This window comes from Lactuca serriola, chromosome 2 (genome assembly GCF_051521515.1).
Source record: "Lactuca serriola cultivar US96UC23 chromosome 2, Lser_US96UC23_V15, whole genome shotgun sequence".
Classification (NCBI taxonomy): Eukaryota; Viridiplantae; Streptophyta; class Magnoliopsida; order Asterales; family Asteraceae; genus Lactuca; species Lactuca serriola.
In genome coordinates, this window is record NC_136409.1 from 103,439,946 (window position 1) to 103,447,219 (window position 7,274).

General features: G+C 40.0%; 1 pseudogene; it reads left to right on the top strand.

Annotated features, from left to right (window-relative positions):
* The first annotated feature begins 217 nt into the window (after positions 1–217).
* On the top strand, positions 218–1,366 carry LOC145089434 (shewanella-like protein phosphatase 2 pseudogene; annotated as a pseudogene).
* Positions 1,367–7,274: the final 5,908 nt, after the last annotated feature.

The following is a 7,274-nucleotide window of genomic DNA, read 5'->3' on the forward strand; positions in this document are numbered from 1 at the left end:
CCATATTTATTTTTTATTTTTTATTTATTTTTTATCATCAACAATGTCAATGTATATACAATACAATAACCTCATATATGGAAAGGAAATCGTTATATTCAAATACTATAAGATAAGTATAATGATCAAATCCTGAGAAATACTAATACCGGACACATTCAATAAGAACTTCAGTGCACACAATTCGTCTTCCTCCCACAATAACGAGAGACAATTAATGGCTGCAGACATCATCTGCGAAAACCTACCCAATCTTGTATCATCATTCGTGGATACCTTCGTTGACTTCTGCGTAACCGGGACCTTTTTACCCGATCCTCCATCTCCTCCCTTTACTCAAACCTTCTACCCTTCTCCTAAGCGTCTAACAGCCATAGGCGATCTCCACGGCGACCTCCATAAATCCAAACAAGCTCTCCGCCTCGCTAGTCTCATCGACTCCGAGGACCAGTGGTCTGGTGGCAACACCACTCTTGTACAAGTCGGCGACGTCCTCGATCGTGGTGGACATGAACTCAAAATCCTTTACTTTCTCGAGAAACTAAAACGACAGGCTGCTAAGGTCGGCGGCAATGTCATCACCTTGAATGGCAATCACGAAATCATGAATATTAATGGTAATTTTCGGTGTACTCATCGATCTTATGTTGATGAATTCCAAAACTGGGCAGATTGGTTTACTACAGGCAACAACATGAAGCGATTATGCGATGGATTAAAGAAACCTAAAGATTTATACGATGGGATTCCTTCAAGTTTTCCTGGCATTAAAGAAGAATATGTAAATGGGTTTAGAGCCAGGATTGCTGCATTGAGACGTCAGGGTCCTATAGCAAGTAGGTTTTTGTCAAAAAACTTGACTGTGCTTGTTGTAGGGGAATCCGTGTTTGTTCATGGAGGGATATTACCCCACCATGTATCTTATGGATTGGAACGGATTAACGAAGAGGTGAGGGATTGGATTACTGGTTTGAGAGAGACTGTATCATCGGATATAGTTAATACCGAGAATTCAGTTCTTTGGTTACGAAAATTTTCTAACAAAGTGGTTAATGATTGCGACAGGAGTATGCTGGAACATACTCTTGCGACAATTCCAGGTGCAAGGAGGATGATCATGGGTCATACTATTCAAAAGGGTGGCATAAACGCAGCTTGCAATAACAAAGCGATAAGGATTGATGTTGGTATGTCTAATGGGTGCATTAACGGGCTGCCTGAGGTTCTGGAGATTAGTGAGGATTCTGGTCTGCGAATCTTAACATCAAATCCAGTTAAGAAGAGGCGTGATTTGAAGGTCCCTGTGCAGCAAGAAACACGAGTACCGGGGAAATGCAAGTTGTGGCTTAAGCCTATTTCTATTTGATTACAATTGAATTTTGCACTCAAGATGTACATAGTGGTAGTTGTTAACTAAATGGCTTCTAGACCAACAATATTTGGTGTTGTCCTCTCTTCTTGAGGTTGAGGATTCAAGTCTCGTTAGAAATATATACGAACTTAGGAGTAATATAATAGGAGTAGGTTAGATTTGTTGTTTAAAAAAAATAATAAAAAACTAGAAAAACCTAACCACTTGGGTTGTGCTGACTTGGTAAGACATGAGGAAGATATGATGAATAACCTATTGACCTATGTTCAAATCTTGACACTACTCAGCCTCTATGGTCATCGATGTTTGTCTGCAGTGACTCCAGGGCATGAGACATAGTCTCATGTTCGCAGCGGGGGATTAGTCGGTGCGCGAAGGCTGGCCCGGAAACCCTCGTCAGGATAGTTCCCTTTTCAAAAAAAAAAAAAAACCTAAGAAACCTTTGAGATTCAAAGTATAGTTAAGAAAGTTTAGATTTTAATTTGATTTAAATTGAGTTTCTAATTTATTATCATGACACTATGGCTGATGGCTTTGAGAACGATTGTTAGTTCATATTTACACATTGACACAGAATTAGAGTACACAAAGGAAAGTATTATAAGATTTACAAAAGGGGAATTTGATTGCTATAAAGTTACTTTGTGTTAATAAAATATTTTCCCATGAACTTAATGTATTATCACATAGATGGCCTATACAAGACTTAGGGGCTTCTACATAAGATACAACAAATGCATATATATTCGCCTAACATCTCCCTACAATCGTAATGGAAGATCTCGAACGAACTCTGAAGTCAAGAAATAGAGATGACGAAAGCCTTTTGGTGAAAATATTTGCGTAGAGATGAAGGAAGCGAGGAAGGAACATGAAGCACACAAATATGACCCATAACAACCTTGTCTCGGATGAAATTATGCCAATCTCGATGTGTTTAATGTGTTGACATCGATCGAGATTTGTGGATAAGTAAACCACACTAACATTATCACAATACACCAGAGTAGAGGAAATTGATGGATAGTAGAGCTCACAAAGTAAATTGCAAAGCCAACATGTCTTTGTTACAGTATTCACAACACCACAATACTCGGCTTTCACATTGGACCGAGAGATTGTGCCTCGGCGCTTAGAGGACCATGAAAGAAGGTTTTTACCCAAAAAGATACAATAATTGGAGTTTGATTTTCTAGTGGTTGGGCAACCTGCCCAGTCAAGTCAACATCAGAGTATGCCATCGGACCATGAGAGGGAGTGACATATAATTGTAAACCATGATCAAGTGTACCACAGATTTATCATCAAATGCTCTTGAGAACCGTCAAGTAAGGCTCTCGGGGATCATGCATGAATAAAGACACTTGTTGAACAACCTAAGTAGTGTTTGGTCTGGTGAAAGTCATAATGAAGAGAACATGCAAGACTCCGATAAAGAGTCGGATCAGAGAGACGAGCTCCGGTGACATCAAACTTGCTTGACGTGTCAGCTGGCGTGCAATCATATTTATAATTAAGCATCTTAGCCCGCTCAAGAATCTATGTGGCATATTTTTGTTGAGATAAAAATATGCCATAACAATCTCTACTGACTGCAATATCCAGAAAATTGTTCAAAGAGCCAAGATCGGATACAGTAAATATGAATGAAGAGTAGTAATAACCTTCTCAAGGAGGCTCGTGGAACATCGAGTCAACACAATATCATCAACATAGAATAAATAAATAAGCAATCTAGTTACCTTGCCTATATATGAAGGGAGAGGAATCTGATTAGTTTTTGATGAAGCCATAATTGGTGATGAAGTTAGCAAATCTAAGGTACAATGCCTGAGTATCTTAATTGAGGCCAAAGAGAGGCCATTTAAAAATGCATACATGATTTGGGAAGGTGCGGTCACAAAATGCAGGAGGCTGATGCATGTAGACAGTCTCATGGAGATGATCGTGAAGAAACACGTTCTTTACATCTAATTAATGAACGAGCTAATTGTAAGATGTAGCCTGGCTGAGGACAATCTGAATGGTTATAGGTTTGACAACCAGACTAAAGGTCTCGTCACAATCAATACCGAGTTGTTGGCTATGCCGGTTTGCAACAAGGTACACCTTGTACCGAGCTAAGGACCCATCTGCATTATATTTAATTTTAAACACCCAAATATTGTTAACAACTTTAACATAGAAGGCCGAGACACACACACACACACACACACACACACACATATATATATATATATATATATATAAGTTCTGTTAGATATAAGTGCATTGTATTCTTCGGTCATAACATTTAACCAATTGAGATCTTGGAAGGCGTGGGAGTAGAATGGGGTTGAGTCAATGTGAATGTTTAGTTTTTGTACTGGTTTGGAGATGTCATGGCTAGCACGGGTGACCATGGGGTGAGAATTTATAGGAAGGATCTTGGGAGATGGTTTTGTCGAGGTGGTGCTTTGGTTACCAAGGGGTTGATAGAGGTTGGTGTAGGTGGTGAGGGGGAGCGGAGATGGGGTCATCGATGGGAAGTTATCGCCATAATTGGGTTCGACGGATATGGGTGTGACATTAATAGGTTGAGATGAGCGGTTGTTAAATAATTTTTCGAATGGTGTGTCATGTTGAAGGTTGGTAGATGGAAACATATTTAATAAGTGCATAGCCATATGAAGAGCTTCCACCCAATATGTAGGAGGAAGATAGGCTAGAAACAAAAGGGTGCAAACAACATTATTAAATGTTTGAAGCATGCATTCAGATTTTCCGTTTTGTTAGGATATGTATCTGCAAAATACACATGTAAATACCATGGGTGTCGTCAAGTTGATGAAATGGATGGTTGTCAAATTAATTTCCATTATCAAATTGAAATATTTGAATTCCAGAATTGAATTGGGTTTTTACATAGGTGCAATAATGTAAGAATTTGGAAAACACCTCATATTTTTTTCGTAATGGATACACCCAAACAAAGTGATAACATTCATCAAAAAATATGACATAACATTTAATACCACTATAAATTTGCAACAGAGAGGTCCAAACATTGGAATAGATAATATGAAAAGGTGACCTAACAATAGTTTGAGATAATTCAAAAGACAAACAAACATGCTTGCCAAGTTGACATGCATGCCATAGTAACGGAAAATCCCTTTTTATTACAAGAAATGTTTTTTTGGAAGCTAAATGATTGAAGACTTGAGTGTAACATCCCATTTAAAATATAATAATTAAATAATAAACCTAGAACCCAGAGAAGCAATTGTTATTATTATTATTATTATTATTATGTGTTATTATAATCCAAAATCAAATAATAATTAGTTGGGAGTTGGTTTCGGGAAGCCAAATGACAAGATTTGAATCTCCAAGGGTTAAAAGTGTAATTTTCGGACTTAATTTGTAAAGATTTTCATAAGTCAAGGGGTGTTTGGTATTATTCGGACTTAATACGTAAGGATTTATGGAAGCGGGGACTAAAAAGTAAATTCTGGACCTAAGATGAGAAGATTTTGTAGAAGAGGGGGCTGATTGGTAAGATTCGGACTTGGTTTGTAAAGGTTTTTAGAAGGAGGGGTTAAAAGGGGAAATTTAGGACCCATTTTGAAAGAAAATAGAGAAGTGAGGGACCATTTGCGTCATTATGGGCCGATCTTTACATGAGGCGGGTATACAACCTCACCACCCGGAATCCTAACCCTAATGCTTCATTCAACCGCCACCCTCACCTTACCTCCCTCCAGCCGCCATGCTTGTCGCCGTAGAAGTTCACTGGAGCGCCATCGCCAATAGCCGACGAAGCCAACCTCGCACATCTTTATTGCCGACGGTATCAGAGATCGATGTGAAGCTTCCCCGGAGAATGACGTTGCGGCAGGAGGAAAGCGGAGCAACATAGCCGTCGTTTCTCCCAGTCACATCTCCTCTTTGTTCCATCTGTGCTACGGCTGGCTGTGCCCGACGCCGCCGTAAGCTTTGAGTGACCACCTTTTGTGGTATTTCTGTCCGCCGCACGCCACCAGGGGATGGTGGTTGGGTTTCTGGTTTGTTATGTGATGGCGCATGGGAGAGGGTTCTGTCAAATGAAAGGCGTGAAGAACCACCATGGCAGCCGGCCATGGTGGCTGCCCCCGATAATGAAGTTGTTGTCGTTAACCGATGCTGCTGCCACCTAGCTCAGCCATTGCCTCTGCCACCGTACGCCACTAGGTGGGTGGGTAGGTCTATTTCATAAACAGATGTGTTTTGGGTGTGTGTCCATTTTTAGGGTGTGTTATGTGGGGGTTGAGTAATCAGGAATCAAAAGTGAACCACCACCACCACTGTGAGGTGGTTGCTAGCACCTCCGACCACCACCTGCCGCCATAGTGCGACTGTTTGTGTGTGTGTGTTTTATTAGTGTGTGTATTTATATTAGTATATGCGTGTGTGTTATTTGGAGTGGGTTTTAAATTGTAATCGTGCCAAAATAATCAATAGAAAAATCCATACCCACCACCGTGAGGTGGCAGCTGCCGCCTCCTGCCGCTACCAACCACCGTGTTAGGTGGCAGTGTGCATCATTTGCATTTTTACTCGTTTGGGGATGCTCGGACAAAATGTGCCCAATAAAACCCTAACGGACCCAATAAAACCCTAACGGGCCCAATGAAGCCCTAATTGACCAAAAAGCTCAACCATTTGATTAATGGGTTAGTATTTGGGTCGGAAACCCTAATTAGGGTTTGGAAAACCCTAATTTTGGGATTTCTTAGGACCGCACGGGAATTATTTAATCAACTTATATATATATATATATATTAAATAGTAATCATTGGCAAATTAACTTAAGGCAATATTGGACTTAATGGATTAAGTCCTTAATGGGTTAAGTAAGAAACACTTAACCCTAATCGTCATTTCATGTGAAAACCGTAATTTCACTTGGGCCTTGATTTGGGCCTCCCTATTGGGCCTTGGTGGTTGGACTATTGATTGGCTATCCAACAATAAGTAAACGGACCAAAATAATTGGATGAGTTTTAGGGTAAGGCCCATGTGAAGGACTTGGGCCCAATTTGGAAAATTAGGCCACAAGTGGGCAATAATTGGGCCTTTATGATTATGTGATATTGGGTCTTGAGAATACCAAGATTTTGGACTAGAATAATTGGTTGGCAATAATTGGGCCTTAAGAAAAGACCATGTAGAGCTATGTGCCTAATTTGGAAAATCGGGCAATATGTTGGGCTTTAGTCTATTGGTTGACTATTGGGCCTTTGGAGTGTGAGTTGGACCTTGGGCTTGGAACCCAATTATTGATTGGGTGTTGTTTGATGTTGACAACTTGTGAATTTGTCAACCAACAGCTGGAGTTTTTTTCGCGGGACATCAGTAGTGTGAGGTGAGTTTTCCTCACTATACTCAAGGGTCCAAGGCACTAAGGTCGGCTCTTTTTGGATTGTTATCATGATATGTTATGCTAGTACGATATGTTAGATCGGTATCCTGGTAGATGGGATATTATATGTTGTTATGATCTGTTAGATCAGTATCCTGGTAGATGGGATGTTATATGTTGTTATGATCCATTAGATCGTATCCTGGTAGATAAGATGTTATATGATGTTGCTATGATCCATTAGATTAGTATCCTGGTAGATAGGATGTTGCTATGCTGTTATGATCTGTTAGATTGATTTGTCTGTTTATAGACTGCAATGTATTTATCTGTTATATGTACACATGTTTGTTTGACGGTTGAGGCTTATCTGCTTTGTGTGAAAGCCAATAGACCTGAGCATTCTAGCCTGTTGGTTGTGGGCTGTGAGTATTCCGTCCAGAGGATGATTGGACTCATAGTATGTAGGCATTCCAACTTGTTGGTTGTGGGCCTAGGGTATTCCATTCTGAGGATGAT